The sequence below is a fragment of the Cebus imitator genome, unplaced genomic scaffold (assembly GCF_001604975.1).
Source record: "Cebus imitator isolate Cc_AM_T3 unplaced genomic scaffold, Cebus_imitator-1.0 Scaffold36, whole genome shotgun sequence".
In the NCBI taxonomy this organism is placed as follows: domain Eukaryota; kingdom Metazoa; phylum Chordata; class Mammalia; order Primates; family Cebidae; genus Cebus; species Cebus imitator.
Window position 1 is genome coordinate 5,831,606 of NW_016107351.1, and position 17,535 is coordinate 5,849,140.

Here is a 17,535-nt window from a genome sequence, read left to right on the forward strand (position 1 = left end):
AGGGCGGGGATGGAACACGGCTGTCAGAGAAGCCAGGGACAGGCGCCGCCTCCCTCCCTCCCCAATCAGGGCCTCCTGAGAGCAGGAAGTAGAAGTAGTCAGGAGGAGAAGTTTTCCAAGGTGTGAAGGAAGGAGCTAGGCAGCGAGTGAGCAGAAGGGGAATGGCCCCGGGGCTTCTCCCTCCCGCCTGGCCCCTAACCTGGGGCGGGGCCTTCCCGTCCGGGCCCGCGATCTCTCGCTACCCTTAAACTCTCTTACCCACAAGGCAGGCAGGGCCGAAGGGCTGGGATAGACCTGGGGACCTGGGTTAGACACAGAGCTTGAGAAGCAAGAGGCTTTCATCCCCAAGAAGGGCCCTCCAGGTCTGGCACCTACACAGAGAGAGGTGCTTCTTCCACTCACCCTGGGGAGCCAGAAACCCACTCCTGCGTGCTCTCCCGGCCACCAGAGTCAGGGGCCATGTGAGAATTCACAGCACGGAATAACACCCGCACCCACGCAGCAGCAGGCTGCAACTCTACAACTGCACTCCGGTCGGTTAAGTGTGTGGCCCGGGAGTGCCTGAGAGCTCATCCTGGGTCTGGGGTCGCTGGCTGCCCGCTTGTCCCTCCCCCGCTCTGAAATATCCCAAATGTGCAGGAGTACTGAGACTCCACAGCCCTCCTGGAGAGTTGGGGGCAGGAGGTGCTGCTTGCTGGGTTATACCCAGGTCTCTTTCGGAAAACGCTCTGGTTTGGTTGGCTTTTTAAGTAGATGAAATCAAGTCCTTCCTTTTTAAGAAAAGCAGTCACTCCCTCCCTCATGCTTTGGATATTTTGAACTATTTTCAACCAAGTGAGTTTGTGGACACGGGAACTGCAAAACCACAGACATTTCAGATGCGTGCACACCCTCGTCTGCCTGGGATCCCGGGTTTCAGAAATGGAGCCATTGCTGCCATTAATAGCGCCCCCCCAGTCTTCCACACCAGGCCAGGATATTTCTTGTCTGAACTCCAGCACCTGGGCCTATCGGACAGTCCAGGCCCTACTGGGCCATCTGTCCACGCTGCATTTGGGGAATTGGGGGTCCAGTCCCTAAGAAATTCAGCCCAATGACGCAGCCCCCTGGGAAGATGCCGGGTCCGGCACAACATCCATCCCGAGCCAGGGCATTCTTCTGTAGTGTTTTTATAAAAAGCACCTGGTGAGTGTGGACACACCCATGCAATTGTTCTCTCCCAGGGCTGGCATGGACTTCCACCAGATTAGCACAGGGTCAGCTGATCGTGCATTCTCTGTCTCCACGCACAGGGCAGCAAACATATTTAGCTCCATGGGGAGCCCCACCAGGGTACACGCCTCACTAAAATGGGAACCCAAGGGACAATGGCAGGAGGGAGGCCAGAAAGCACCTGTGCCTGCGTGACCGTGCTCAGAGCCCACCCGCTCCAGCCCCGGCTGCTGCCCCTTCAATGTAATCACTCAGCGCCACATGGCCAGGCTTCGAATCCTCCAGGTAAGGAGGTTCCCCAAAAACCCGGGCTTGACCACACTCCCAGCCAGGAAGTTTGCCCTCATATCTAACCAACTACTCTAAATGGGCATCACTTATTTCCTTTTTCTTTTTTCCTGTCCTCAGAGGAGATGGGAAACAGCTGGGCACCACCCTTCAAGTCATAATTACCTTTTCCAAATTCTAAGACAATCCAGTTGCTCCTTGGCCTTCTCTTTCTCAGCCTAAATCATCTTTCTCCAGCCCTTTAATCATATCCCAGGCTGTCCTTTGATCATCGCTAAGGGCTGGGTCCGGTCTGGGGCTCCAGGGTTTTAATAAGGCCTGATTGCTACAGGGTAGTTTGGAGGCCCCCCACCCCCTTTCCTAGGGCCTCAGGGGCTGGACACACAGTCCCAGAAGGGGCACTGGGCAGAGAAGATGCATGTCAGCCACACAGAAGAAACTGAGCTGACATTTGGCAAGAACAAAAGAATTCTAAAGGCCTACACGTGCAGCAAGGTGCATTTTTCCAAGGTCACAAGAGACTAACTGCTGGCCTGGCCAAAGAGACTGCCTGAATCTTCAGTGCACAAGACCTGTAGTGGGCTGGATGGTGACCCCCCGAAAAAAAGATATGCCCCCCTGGAAGCTCAAATGTGACCTGATTCTGTTTAAGGGTCTCCGCAGCAAGAATTAAGACAAAGATCTCAAGATAAGATCATCCTGGATTAAGGTGGGCCCTAAATTCAATGCTGTGTCCTTCCAAGAGACAGAAAAGAAAGTAGAGAGACACAGAACAAGGCCTTGCAAAGATAGGGGCAGACACTGGAGTGACGCGGCCACAGGCCAGGGAACACCTGGGCCACCAGAAGCTGGAAGAGGCAAGGAAAGTTTCTCCCCTGGAGCCTTCAGAGGAAGCTGGCCCCACTGGCACCTTGATTTCAGACTTCCAGGCTCCAGAACTGTGAGAGGACATATTCCCATTGCTGTAAGCCACCCAGTTTCAACGGTTGTCACAGCAGCCAGGAGAAACTCATGCAGACCTTAGATCCCATCTGCACCATGTCGAGGTCAAAGCTTCATACAGCAAAGATGTCTGTGCAATCACAAACCTCCTGTGGGTAGCCCGCGTGTCTGGCAGATCGCTGTCCCAAGGGAAGGGGGATGGGAACAGGGAAAAGAGTCATCGGAAGCCCTGTGCAGGCCTTTCTGGAAATGGGAAGGAGCAGATCTGGATAGAAACCCCACAGATCAGGCCCTGGGGAAACGAAGTTTACAAAGCATGGGAACAGAGGGTGGAGGAAATCTACCAGGAAGCAGCGTTTGGCACACACATCCATATCCGTGACCCCCTCTCCAGGCACGGCCTCCATGGACATGCTCAGCTGGCAGGGAAGCAACATAGCAAAAGGGGCTTGGGGAGCAGAGGGCGGTCAAGGGCTCTCTCCCAGCAACACTGAGGCTCCGGATGGGACACCCCATTAGGTGGTGGGCTGTGTCCTCATAGACAGAGGTTTCCCAAGGGCAGGGTCCAGACGGTCTCATCTATGCATGGCCTGACACACAGTAGGCCTCCCAGAGCTGCTGAGCCCTGGGTTTATCAGCAGCAGGGTCTTCCACAGATCCCCAAGTTCCCTCAGCCCCCCATCTTAGGAAACGGCGCTACGTCCACCTAGTTGCTCAAGGCAGGTCTTCAGGCATCACTGTTGACTCTTCCCCTCACCCTCAGCATCCACACATGGTGCATTTCTACCTGCAGTGTATCTGCAGGTCAGCCCAAGCGTCCCTCCTTCAGAGCTGTGCCGCTAACGTCAACAACCGGCCACCTGGCACCTACGAAAGCAGCAACACCAGGTCCCCAGTCTATTCCACTTGCCTATTCCTGTGGTGTCAACACTCCCACCTTGGCCAATTTCTTTTCTTTTCTTTTCTTTCTTTTCTGAGACAGAGTCTCGCTCTGTCACCCAGTCTGGAGTACAGTAGCGCGATCTCAGCTCACTGCAGCCTCCGCCTCCCAGGTTCAAGTGATTTTCCTGCCACAGCCTCCTGAGTAGCTAGAATTACAGGCACCTGCCACCACTCCTAGCTAATTTTTGTATTTTTAGTAGAGACCTGGATTCACCAGGCCAGGCTGGTCTCAGACTCCTGACCTCAGGTGATCCGCCCACCTTGGCCTCCCAAAGTGCTGGGATTACAGGCGTGAGCCACCGCGCCCAGCCGTCATTTCAGTCTTAAACATCACAGCAACTCTCCCAGTGTCCCGTGAGACCCCTTGAGACAGCTGCTTTCTGCCTCCAGGCATGTGACAGGGACTCCCCACAGACCTGTTCAATCCTACGCAGTGACAAAGTGCAGTTTCCTTTGCAGAATGGCAGAGTTGGGTGACTCCTGATGGGAAATGAGCACAAAGGGGCAGCGGGGACATTCAGAACACACGTGGGCTCTTCATGTGTGTTCTGCCAACCACCAGGCAGACCTGCCTCAGCCTTGACAAACCCAGGATCACTGACAGTATGTGGTTTCCACCTGGGCCAAGCCCCTGAACCCCTGCTCCCTTTCCATCACCTATACTGGGAGCAGCCACCAGGCTGTGGACTGCTAAATCTCTTTCAGGCCACCCAAGTTTGAATCGTCCCATTCAGCCTGTGACATGGTGTGCGGCTGCGGCACCCCATCACACCCTCTGCCTGGCTGCTTCCATGCCACCGTAAGTTTTCACTCAAAGGAGCACATGGCCAGTCTGTTCCCCAGACTTCCCAGTTATTGCCCCAGCCTGCTTCGTGCAGAAAATTTACAGCAAAACCTGACCACAGCGCCCAGAGCTCTTATCTCAAAGGCAGGGGACTTTTTAAACAAAGTATTAGTGTTCTAAATTCATGCTTTCCCAAGGAGGCTCTCAGCCTTCAGCACAGCAAAGACTCTGCTCCTTGGCTCCCCAGCTCCCCAGCTCCCCAGCTCCCCAACCCCCCACCCCCACCTTATCTGAACTTCCCACTCCAGCACTTGGGGGCTGAATCAGCTTGGAGTTCCCCAGCCCTGCTGTCTCTGATGATATGACCAGGGCTGGCAGCACTGACTGGACCTCCTGTTGATACATTTCACTGCAATAATATTCAACCTGATGGAATCCTGGGAGCAAGAGGGGGTGGGCAGGGGCTGCTCACACAGAGACAGAAGGACTGGGCAGAAAGTATGACCCTCCAGGATGATCCCTCAGCAGCAGAACCCTGGCTGCACCTCCCGAATAGCATTTGTTTATTTGCACGTCCAGTGAGCTTCAGATGCCTGTGAGGCCACCAGTGGCTCTGGTGAGTTATAACCCAGACACGATGGCTCATGTTTTCTTCCTGATCAGTCTCTCTTCACACAGTCCTATGACCAGACGCTTCTTTCTCCTGTTCCAGACACAGCCTTGACATGGCTAAAGTCTCCCATTTCCTAGCACCCGTCTGAGGCTGGAGTACAGAAATGAGATGGGAACACAGAATCCCACCAACACCGGGGATGGACAAACACCCTCTGACCCTTCTGGGAGGCCTGTAAAGTCACACTAGGGAACAAAAAGAAGTGGCCAGCCTGGCACCGACCCAGCCTCAAAGCAGCCAGTGACTAAGGCATACGGCTGGTACCTCCTCAGCCCCAGGGTGCCAGGAGGGCTTGGCTAGAACACGTGCCAGCCAGGAAAGACAGGCTGTCCCTGGGGCCCTCGGCGTTCTGGCCTCCCTGCCATTTTTCTTGCCACCGATGCAGTGCAGGGACGAGGGCTGAGTCACCAGCCTGCCCTCATTCCACGTCAGCAGGAACAGGGACTCGAGCAGAGAAGACGGCATTTATTTTTAAAGTCACCACAGAGACTGAGACGATGTTGTCCCCAGGGAGCTCCCGTTCCTGCTGGCCCTCTGTGGACCGTGTGGCTCCATATTCTAACAATGCCTCTGCCCGTCCCATAAGACCCAGCAGGTGGAAGGCAAGAGGGTGGAGGTTGGGAGTGGTGGCCAGGCAACTCGGGAAGGGCGGGGAGCAGGACTATGCCTCTCTTCTTCTCAGAAGGCTCCGCAGGGCCTGTCCTGCCTTCTACAACCCCAGAGGGATCCTCCCTCAGTGCCTGCCTCATAAATGCCTATCCACCCTACATTTGAACACCTCCACTTACAGGGAGCTCACTACCTACCTATGCTATTCATTCCGTCTTTGGCTACTTTTGGCTGTTCAAAAAAGAGGGAAGAGACAGAAAGAAAAGAGAGGAAAGAAAGAGAAGGGGAGAAAGAGAAGGAAGGAGGGAGGGAGGAGGAGGAAAAGAGAGAGGAAAGAAGGAAGGAAGGAAGGATAGAGGGAGGGAGGGAAGAAAGGAGGGAGGAAACAGAGAGAGAGAAGAGAAAAAGAGAGAAACAAACAAGGTGGGCTTCATGGAGCAGAGACTCAATAAGGGGCAAAATACATGTCTAGTCAGGCTGTAGATGGATTTCTGCAGGAGCGCATATCCACTCTACTCTTTCCGGAATGGAAAAGTGGAAAGATTTCGAGGTGTGGGTTTGTGGCAGCTCTTTCCAAAGGCCTGGAATTTGGGGCATCAGCCCCCTCGGTTTTGACAAGGAGAGTAAGATCACCAATAACCACAGTGAAGATGGAGCCCCATAAGGGCTGGGGACCACATCTCCTCTGCATCTCCCACAAAGACCCGATATTCTGACTACGGGAACCTGTGGAAGAAGGAACAAAACTTACTCTGGGGCCCTCTAGAGAACTGGTTTTCCATCCAGCAGAGGCTGTGCAGAAGAGTTTCTGGAGCCAGGCTGAGCTGTCCCTAGAGGCTGAGTGGAGGTGGGCTCCTCCAGGTGCAGCTGGGCTATGCTCCCCACCTCAGCCAGCAGCCCCAGGACCTCTGGGTGCTCCAGAGCTTTCTCCAGAGGGCAAATCCAGGGTACGAGGGAGAGGGGAGATGCCCGAGGTGCGGGGGGTGGCAGCCTGCCCATCTCTGCCCCAGGCCTCGCTGACCTGAACAGGGAGGCCACAGGTGTTTGGGGGTAGAACTGTGGGCTAGCGAGCCCCCCACCCTGGCCTCTCCCTGCCCCCCTTTCCTCTCTGCCACTGACCATCTCTGACTACATGTTGACACCTCACGGGAGGATGGAGAAGAGAGAAGAGGAACGTCTCCGCTCTGCCCAGCACACTCACAAGAGGCTCCAGTGCAACAGCACCGACATCCACAGCGGATGTGTGTGGGGTCTCCCCAGGGGCGGGATGTTTCCACTCCATTCCAGTCTGCCATGAATCGAGAGAAGGTTTCACCAAATGTGCCCCATTAACAAATTACTCTAACACTTAGTAAAAAATAAAAATAAAAATTATGCACCCCGTGCCCCCAGTGCCCCCATGCCACACCCATCTCTGCACCTGAGCCTTGGCTCACACTCTTGGCCTGCCGCCTTGGGAACAGAACGCTCTGTGTGGGAGGCAGACAGGAAGCGTGGGGTGTGCTGGCTGGCCCCTCCAGACAATCTGGTATTGCTTTCCCCGGATAATGAAATCTTCCCCACCCTGAGTGTCGCTGGAAGCCAGCCGACAGCCAGATCGACCTACATGAACCATTTGCCCCTCCTGTGAAGTGATCTTGGGGACTTAATGGGTTTGCTACTAACACGGTCCCCCGGCACTCTGTCCCCCTCCTTGCTCTTCCCCCCGTGTGAGTCACTGGCTGTGATGACTCGGCCCAGCTGAGGCCCCTGACAGCTCTGGCCAGGCCACGCAAGGGACAGACCAGCACAAAGGACCAATACTGTGGGCCCCCCACATGGACCCCTGGAGTGCCTGTAACTGGGGGCTCCTAAGGCGACTCCTTGCTTCTGGGGACCTGTGCACTTGGGGACAGTCTTAAGGGAGACCCTTCAAAGCAGGGAGCCAAAAGGGTGAACTAATACGGAAACATGGAGGGCCAGGGAGAACATGAAGAAGACAGGCTCGGCTGGGCACGTGGCTCACACCTGTAATCCCAGCACTTTGGGAGGCTGAGGTGGGCAGATCACCTGAGGTCAGAAATTTGAGACCAGGCTGGCCAACACTGTGAAACACCATCTCTACTAAAAATATAAAAATCAGCCGGGCGTCGTGGCAGATGCCTGTAATCTCAGCTACTCGGGAGGCTAAGGAAGGAGGATCACTTGAACCCAGCAGGCGGAGGTTTCAGTGAGCCAAGATCACACCACTGCACTCCAGCCTAGGCAAAAGAGGAAGACTCCATCTCAAAAAAAAAAAAAAAAAAAAAAAAGAAAGAAAAAAAAAAGGGCAAGGCCTGGAGAGCCAGAGGCCCCCTTCCCACCTCTGGGTGGTCCACTTTGAGACTACAGCAGTTAGAGACAAGTTGGGGGAGTGTCTGTTTGCAATCCATAGGCAACATTGTTTCCTTCTCCCACTACTCCTGGCTCTAGCAGGCCCCTGACTCCTGCCTTCCCCAGGGTCGTGGGTGCCCCCAGCTGGACTCCATGCTGTTGGTGGGATGACCATGTGAACTGTCACTTCCCTGCTCACAGTCCCAGGCAGCATCCGTCACCTGCCACACACAGAGTGAGAGCTTAGCAAGGCGGAGGCCGCTGATCTCCCACCAGCCACACCTGCCTCCTCTCACTCGGCTTCTCCCTGCTTTGGTCGTCCCAGCGGCTCATAGTTCCCCACAAGCCAAGTGCCAGACCTCTGTGCCTGCCCTAGCCTGTCCCCGCTGCCCGGCAGGCCCTTCCCACCCTCCCTGGCCTGGCTCAGGCCCAATCTGCCTTCAGGTCTCAGCTCATCAGCTGCTTCTTCTAGGAATCCTTCCTGGGACCACCAGATGAAGGGATTCTCCTCTGGGCCCTTCCTCTATTTTCCCAGCCCCGGGGGCAGCCTCTAAATCAGGACTTAGAGGCATCCAGGAGAGCCACAAGTGTGTGATGAACGTGTTGAAGGGAAGCCTTTTTAAAAGCAGAAGGAGCCCAGTGACCACACGGCACCGTCGGCTCAGGCTGTGAAGGCACAGGGGAGCCAGCCTCCCTCAGCCTCGCCCGCTCCTGGCCTTCCTCTTGAGGAGGCGGGAACCAGTCAGCTGGATCAGGAGGTGGGCTTCATGGAGCAGAGACTCAACAAGAGGGCAAAATAAATCAGAGAATTCTTTTGCTGCAAGGAACCTAGACAAGGAGCACCCCGCCAGAGGTGGAAGGAAGGCAGCGGCAACAGACCTCCCTTGCCCCAGCAGTCCTGCAAGCCAGACGGGCCAACTTCACCGCACAGCTGTTCCCCAGCACAGAGAAATTTCTCACCTCCATCAACAGGGTGGGAACATTCCCAGACAGGGCCACAGCTACTCTGGTCATAGGAACCACGGAGTCTGAGTCTCTGTGGCTTGTCCCATTTATGAGGCCACAGACCTGGCCCCAGGGCTGCTATCTTGAGCACACATCTGGAGTTGCAGAGCTCACAGCGCAGAGCAGGGAGACAGGGAATCTGCCTGATTGGTGAAAACCACCCCACAATCCGGACTACCAGCCTGCACCCAAATCCATGCCTCTGACACAGGGCATTGATTTCGAGGGGGTGAATGTGGACATTTGAGGCCAGTGAATGACCAGGTGCCAGCGCGTCGACGGGACCTTGGTCCTTCCCCTAACACTTTGGGGAGGAAACCAACGGAGCCTACATGGGGCATATGGTCTCCAGAGCCAGCAGGATGTCCAAGGCCCAGCAGCTGAGAAAACTGACCACTCGATTACGAATAATCTAGAACATTGATCCCCAAAAAGAAATCAATTTTTGTCCAACTGGGGACCTAAAATCTCAGGACATATGTCCCCTTCCTGTAGAACCACGTCACTTTCCTAACGCCCGCCCTCACTCCCACCTGCCTGCCAAGCTTCAGTTATCCAGAACACACGTGACAGCAACTACTGTGAATCCCACATGTCTTCCAAACCTACCCCGGGCAGCGCTGCCTCTTTAGTTCTGAGCAGCAGGCAGTGACATGCATAATTTTCACCCAGACACAGCAAGATCTTCAAAAGAAGGGCAGGCTCTGTCCAGCAGGCAGCATCTACTGACACAGAAATCAGTATGCAAATCTTTCGGGAAGATTTTCATTAAGAAAGAATAAGGCCAGGTAGGTGGCTCACACCTGTAACCTCAGCACTTTGGGAGGCCGATGCGGGCAGATCACAAGAGGTCAGGCGTTCAAGACCAGCCTGGCCAACATGGTGAGCCCGCGTCTCTAATGAAAACACAAAAATTAGCCAGACGTGGTGGCAGGCACCTATAATCCCAGTTACTTAGGAGGCTGAGGCAGGAGAATCGCTTGATCCCAGGAGGTAGAGGTTGTAGTGAGCCAAGATCACACCACCGCACTCAAGCCTGGGTGACAGAATGAGACTCCATCTCAAGGAAAAAAAGAATGAAAGACACACGAGGCTAAGACAGTGGCAGACTGGCACATGTTTAACAAGCTGCCCTAGTGGGGAGTGGGAGGTAAGGCCTGATATGTAGTGTTTGCCAATTCCTGTGGTGTGAGTCCTTCCACTGTGGCAAAGTTCAACCTACCAACAGGACATCACTGAACACAGTTGGGAAGAGACGTGCACCCCGCTGGATGGAATGCTCCGGCACCTACAGCTAATTCTTTCCCGGGAAGAGGGAATGTCTAGGATGCCCCATGCTATGGAGAATGGCTATGGCAAATAGGGTTCAACTGGCAGGCCAACCCAATCAACTGCCGCTGACATGATGTGAGGCAGGTTCCTGAGGCTGCCTCCTTGCTCAGGGAGGAAGGTGGCCATGTGGCGACAGACCTGGCCCTGGGGTTTTTTTTTGGTTTTGTTTTTGTTTTTGTTTTTATTTTGATTGTTGTTGTTGTTTTTGAGACAGAGTTTCATTCTTTTGGCCCAGACTGGAGTGCAATGATGTGATCTTGGCTCACTGCAGTCTCCATCTCCCAGGCTCAAGAGATTCTCCTGCCTCAGCCTCCCGAGTAGCTGGGATTACAGGTGCGCACCACCTTGCCCGACTAATTTTGCATTTTTAGTAGAGATGGGGTTTCACCATGTTGGCCAGGCTAGTCTCTAACTCCCGACCTCAGGTGATGCACCTGCCTTGGCCTCCCAAAGTGCTGGGATTACAGGCGTGAGCCACCGCGCCCGGCCAAGTTTGCTATCTTGAGCACATATCTGAATTTATGTGCTCATGATTTTTTTTTCCATTTTAAAACTTTGATTTTATTTTATTGTTTTCAGAGACAGGGTCCTGCTCTGTCACCCTGGCTGGAGTGCAGTGCTGCAATCAGAGCTCACTGCAGCCTCGAACTCCTAGGCTCAAGTGATCCTCCCATGTTAGCCTCCCGAACAGCTGGGGCTGGATCTACAGCTGGAGCCCACCAGGCAGGATGCCCACCCTTTCCAGGCCTGAGTTCTCATTTACAGAACCACTGACAAAAGGGCAATGGAATAGGACATCTGGGGCACCAAATTGGAGCAAGCCTGGAGGCTGAAGGGGGAGGGGAGGAGAGGAGAGGGGAGAGGAGGGGGAGAGAGGGGAGGGCAGGGCAGCGGAGGGGAGGGCAGGAGAAGATGGACATGGAGAAATAAGAACAAGAGGAAACACAGGAGGAGGAGGAGCAGCCCCCTTCGTGGGGGTGGACTGTGTCCAGTGCTCTACCAAGGACACTGCATTGATCACCTGGCTTGGTTCCCATGAATACCTTCGAGGCCGCTCCTCCCTGGCCCCCATTTTTCCATGAGGAAGAAGAGGTACAGAGCAGGAAAGAGCTGTCCCAGGCCCCCGGGCAGTACGTGGAGCCGTTGGGAGTTTCATTCAACCCCACGTCCCTATCCTCAGCCACACGATAAACCACCAAGGTTCCACAGCCACAGGAGCTGGGCCTGGAGTCTCCACCAGGTCTCCCAAGGCAGGGAGATGGGGCTGGAGGCCATGCCAGGTGCACGGTGCCTGGAGCTGCTTGGGAGGTGCGGGCTGGGCACCAGGCAGTGTCTGTAGACTGGAGAAATGAATGAGGCTGAGATGCAGTGTCGCCTCCTCCAAACATGACTTTCCCTAAGTTTCTGTGATTGGTCGCCGAGAGCAGAGTCCTGGTCTCCTGGCGTTTACATCCAGGTCTAGGATGCCCTCCCCAGCCAGGTTTTCTTCGAGGAAGGAAACTCAAACTCTCGCCACAGGAGGAAGAGCCGGGAATACTTCTAAGACCTCCACGGAGGGTACTCGGGTCTAGCCTAAGTCCTTCACCACAGAAGACCTTTCAGATGCAGCAGCCACGGTGCATGGGTCAAGGGTCTCCACCCACCAAGAAGCAGGAGAGCCTGATGCACATTCGGCCTATGATCCCCACCCACTTGGGGGCTTTGCGTGTAGCCACGTGACACAAGGGAACAGCCACCACAGCAGGGCCAGAAGGCGAGTGTGGGCCAACGTGCAGGGGTGGAATCTTGACAGCCTCCCGTGGGCTGGTGGCCAGGAGGGGCACATTTGCACAAATCCTACATGCACAGCTCTTTGCATACATGTGGCTGACAATCTCACCCACACATCCGTGCCGGGACCTGGCGGGTGGCCCACCAGCAACAGGCGCTGGGAATCCCCAGCTGCTCCCCTGCTGTGGCACAGACACCGTTCAAGGCGGGATGGAGAGAGTCACTGCTTCCAAGCTCATACACCCCAAAGGGAGATGCTGGGCCATGGAATGGAAACGGGCAGATCAGCCAGAGCCATTGGCTCTGAGTCACTCAGGGAAACGGGGACATGCAGGTCCATTCATTCCACATTTTTATTGAACAACTACAGAGACTAAGCTGCACAGATCATCCGAATAATCGGCGCACAGAAAACCATTCTAATCTTCTCCTCGCCCTGACTTGTTGGGAAGAACGTGGACTTCTGGAATCACAGAGCTAGATGGAAATCCCGGCTCAGCCAGTTATTGGCTGAGGGAGCCCGGGCAAGTGACTCAAGGCCTCTCAGCCTGTTTCCTTGTAAAAGAGCAGTGCTTGGGCCTGCCTCGCCAGCTCAGGGCAAGATAACTGAAGGGCGAGCGCCCGGCACCAGCCTGGGGTCAAGGTCCTCGTGGACACAGAGTGTGACAAGCAGACGTCAGCACTGTACTGCCCTGCCCTCTGCTCCTGTGGCAAGCACACGAGCAAAGATGGCTTTGCGCCTGTGCTGGAGGGCAGGGACTTGGCTTCAGGAGGACACTGGTCCCCTCAGCTGCTTCTCCCAAAGCTTCCCGGGAGGAGAAATGACCCGCCCCAGCGGCATTTCCTTCCCTGACAGCTGCTGGGAGCCTCAATCCACAAGCAGGCCTGCCCACCCGACAGTGGTCACGTGTAGCCAGGAGGGGCTCAGGCAGCCTTGGGTGTGAGAGGTCGTTCAGCCCTCCCCAGTTGGAAAGGAGGCTCCAGGCTGGGCAGGAGCATTTGGGGAAATCCAGTCCCTGGAGCTAGGTCATACCAGAGAGATGAGGCTGCTAGAAGCTCTGATGGTACGTACAGCAAAACACAACCCAAGCGGGACCCAGACCTTGACCAGCTCAAGACCTGACTCACATCAGAGGGAAACCAGCAACTGCCATATGAGTGAGGGTGCATGTGTGTATAAGGCAGGGGCAGACTTTGGGCAAGTCCATTTATCCCTCTACGCCTCAGTTTCCTCATCTGTAAAATGGGGTAACACGACCTACTTCACAGGGTTGCTATGAAACAAACACACATCAATATCTGTAAAGTGCTGAGAACAGCGTCTGACACAAAACAAGAGCTACAGGTTTGCTAAATAAGTAAAAACTAAGACACAAGCTTAAAGCAGAGCTTGGTACATCGTGAGCATCAAGGGCTGTGCCTCTTGACCCCCCTTCTCTGTTGAGATCCTCCCATCAGAAGTGCGAAGGACCGTTGAGGCTGGAGCCTTGTTCTAGGGACCTTTGTGATGAGGCTTTCAGCCTAGAGGGCCTGTCTCAGAGATGACAGCTGCCTCGGGTCTCCATGTTCCTGTGCGCATGTGCATGCCTGTGTGCACACACAAGCAACGTGCATGCGTGCATTCTCATGTACCTGTGACCATCTGCACACACGTTCCCAGAACCCACCTGATACTGTGTCTAACTAAGATGTTGGACTGCAATGAATGGATTGTGGGGCCGAGACTCGGAGCTTCCACAGGAAGCTGCTGCAGTGGCAAACTTCCTGGTCCTCAGAGTAAACCAAAAAGAATGGAGCCTGCTCTTATCCCATGCCCTAGAAATGATGCATGGTGTGTGGGGCCTGATGGCGGGGGCCCCTCGTAGACATATCCCCCAAAACATTACACTCCAAAAGTTAAGACAACTTCAAGTTGTCATAAAATAAGACTCTTGGCATTGGCAGGGACCTCGGAGGTCCCCTCTATGCATTCCTGAACAATTCCCGCGTGGCCCCTGCTTGAATGCTTCCGTGAGTGGAGAACTGACTACTTTGTGAAATAGCCTGGTCCACCGTCCTAAAGTGAAAACCGTCAGGAAAACAGCCATTTCTGTAAAGAGTCAAGCTCGACTCTCTAGTACCTTCCAGGTACCGGGTACCAGCCTCATATTTTGAAGGAACTTAAAACAAACGCTCTAAACTTAAAATAAGTGCTCCCCTTCTACCTGACAACCCGCCAACTACTTGGAGACTGTGGCTGTAGCCCCTTGCTCCACAAGCCACCCATCCAGTCCCCTTCAGAATCCCTAACATGAGCCCAGACTCTCTCGTCACGCAGGTCCCTCTCCTGGGCCCCTCACCTGCCCGTGCACACCCTGGAGAGGCCCTTCTGTGGGTGAGACCTGTTGCGGGCTGAATTTTGTTCCCCCTAAAAGACAGATGCAAGTCCTGACCCCCAGTACCTGTGAATGTGACCTTATTTGGACATAGGTTCTTCAAAGATATAACTGAGTTAAGACGAGGGCACACTGAATCAGGGGGGCCCTAAATACAGTGACTGGTGTCTTTATAAGACAGAGGTAGGTTGGGCACAGTGGTTCACGCCTCTTATCCCAGCACTTTGGTAGGCAAAGGTAAGAGCATTGCCTGAGCCCAGGAGTTTGAGACCAGCAACATCGTGAGCCCTCGTCTCTACAAAAAATTAAACATTGGCCGGCTGCAGTGGCTCATCTGTAATCACAGCACTTTGGGAGGCTGAGGCAGGGAGATCACAAAGTCGGGAGATCGAGACCATCCTGGCCAACATGGTGAAACCCCGTCTCTACTAAAAATACAAAACTTAGCTGGGTGTGGTGGTACACACCTGTAGTCCCAGCTATTCGGGAAGCTGAGACAGGAGAATCGCTTGAACCCGGGAGGCGGAGGTTGCAGTGAGCGGAGGTTGAGCCACTGCACTCCAGCCTGGTAACAGAGCAAGATTCCATCTCAAAAAAAAAAAAGTCTCAAAAAATAAAATAAAAATAAAAATTAGCCAGGCATGGCGGTGTGTGTCTGTGTCCCAGCTACTTGGGAGGCTGAGATAGGAGGATTGCTATCTCAGAGAGGGCAGTTTGGACACAGACACAAGAGGAGACATAGGGAGAAGGCCAGGTGGGGAGGGCCTAGCCTCAAGGTGGGGAGGGAGGCCAAGACTGGAGTGCAGCGGCTGCAAGCTCATAAACACCAGGGCTCGCTGGCCCCCGCAGACCTCGGAGAACGACATGGGACAGGGTCTCCCTCGGAACCTCCGGGAGGAACGAACTCTCAGACACCTGGGGCTGGGATTTTGGCTCCAGAACCGCAAGGGAAGACATTTCGGATGTTTTGAGCCACCGATTGTGGTCTTTTGTTATGATAGCGCAGGACCGTTAACACAGGGCCTCAGCAGAGTGACCCGGCGAGGGCCCCTCCCCCACTGCAGCCCTTATTTTGTAACATCCGCAGGGTCACCCAGATGCTCACCCCCACTCTGGTCAGCAAGCGTCAGTGGATTTTCCCACGTCCAGCAGCAAGGGCAGCCACGCCGCTGGCCAAGCACCTGCTGTGCTGGGGCCCCGTGAGGTCCTGGGGCTCCTCCCGCCTGTTCACACTTGCAGTTCCCTTCCCTTCCCTGCACCACATAGGAGGCTGAGGCTCTGGGAAAGACTTGGGACCTGTGCTTTATTTTACACATTTCCCAGCTGACTTCATCGGCCCCTACATGGGCCTGCCTGAAGCGGGGCTGATCTGGGTGCCAGCCAGCGTCCTCAGCGGCAGCCTTCCCGCCTCTCTGACCTTGGCACAGGATTCAGGGGCAGGGCCTCCAAGGGCCCTGGGGCCGTCTCTGAGATCAGCCTTCCTGCTGACCACAGCTCACAGGAGGGCCTAGCCTCCAGTGTGGCCGCCCGTGACCTTGAGAGATGCCCAGAGCTGCAGACGTGTCTCCAGAGCCTGGACAGGAGCCACCAGGGCAGCCCCTCAACATGCTCAAAGCCATAGGCAAAATTTGCTCTTCTCAACATAAACTGTCCCCAGCCCCACTTAATGTTCCCTTGAACAAGCAGCAACAAAAACATGGTTTTGTGCCAAAGGTGGGGCCTACAGTTTCCCAGAACCCGGTTTCCTGCCAGGCCTAGGTACAATCCGCAGGAGTGCTCGCCCCTGACTCCTGTGTGCGCACGTGTGTGTGTGTGTGTGTGTGTGTGCCTGCACAAGTGCCATGTGCAGCCTTAAGAAGGGTGAAGAGGCTCGGGGAAATTCTTTCTGGCAGTTAAGAAGATCTATGTACATGTGTGCAAGTGCACACACAGCACACACGCACACACACACTCAGCTCACACCACACATGCACACATGCTTAGGCACACAGCACACAGGTGCACACACACACTCAGCTCACAGCACACACACACAGCTCACACTACACAGGTCCACATACACACACACTCAGGTCACACCACACAGGTCCACACACACACACATGCTTAGGCACACAGCACACAGGTGCACACACACACACATGCGTAGGCACACAGCACACAGGTGCACATACACACACACATGCTTAGGCACACAGCACACAGGTGCGCACACACACTCAGCACAGAGCACACAGGCCAAAAAAAAACACACACACGGCTCACACCACAGGTCCACACACACACACACTCAGCTCACACCACACAGCTCCACACACACACACATGCTTAGGCACACAGCACACAGGTGCACACACACACACACTCAGCACACAACACACAGGTTCACACATGCACACACATGCTCAGGCACACAGCACACAGGTCTACACACACACTCAGCACATAGCACACAGGTCCACACACACACTCAGCACACATGTGCACACACACATACACTCAGCACACAGGTCCACACGTGCACACACATGTGGCCACACAGCACATAGGCACACACACACACATGCACACATAACCCTGCAGGAAAGCCCTTCCTTATTTTTCACTCTGAAGGGTCCCAGGCTTCATGAAACAAGATTAGATTTTGGAAGTTTGATGAAAGATTTGTCTGGAGCATTCTGGTCATCTCCACCAGCCCTTCTAGGGGTGGAAGGCGTGTCTCCTGGTATCCACCCACCTCCTGTTCCCACCCTCACCTCCACCCGTTTCCTTCTCTTTGCTCCTTTAGCCCTCATGCTGCCTGCTCCAATCCCAACCTTTGCACTTGGACAGGAATTATTTCCTCTGTAGAAGGGTGTACATGCACGTAGACACACACACACACACACACACACACACACACACACACACACACACTGCGCTGGAGGAGAGGACAGAGGCAGAGCTCCTTCCGGATCTAGAGCTCTAGTGAGTGATGGGATTTCTCCCAGAGAACACATGCAGAAGCCTACATTAGGCCAGGCGCGGTGGCTCAAGCCTGTAATCCCAGCACTTTGGGAGGCCGAGGCGGGTGGATCATGAGGTCAAGAGATCGAGACCATCCTGGTCAATATGGTGAAACCCCGTCTCTACTAAAAATACAAAAAACTAGCTGGGCATGGTGGTGCGTGCCTGTAATCCCAGCTACTCAGGAGGCTGAGGCAGGAGAGTTGCCTGAACCCAGGAGGCGGAGGTTGCGGTGAGCCGAGATC

The 17,535-nt window shown here is 54.7% G+C and overlaps 1 protein-coding gene across 2 annotated transcripts in view; it reads right to left on the reverse strand.

The window, feature by feature from the left end:
- Window positions 1–17,535, reverse strand: part of SEPTIN9 (septin 9) — a 211,982-nt gene that overhangs the window by 129,193 nt on the left and 65,254 nt on the right. The window lies entirely within an intron of this gene.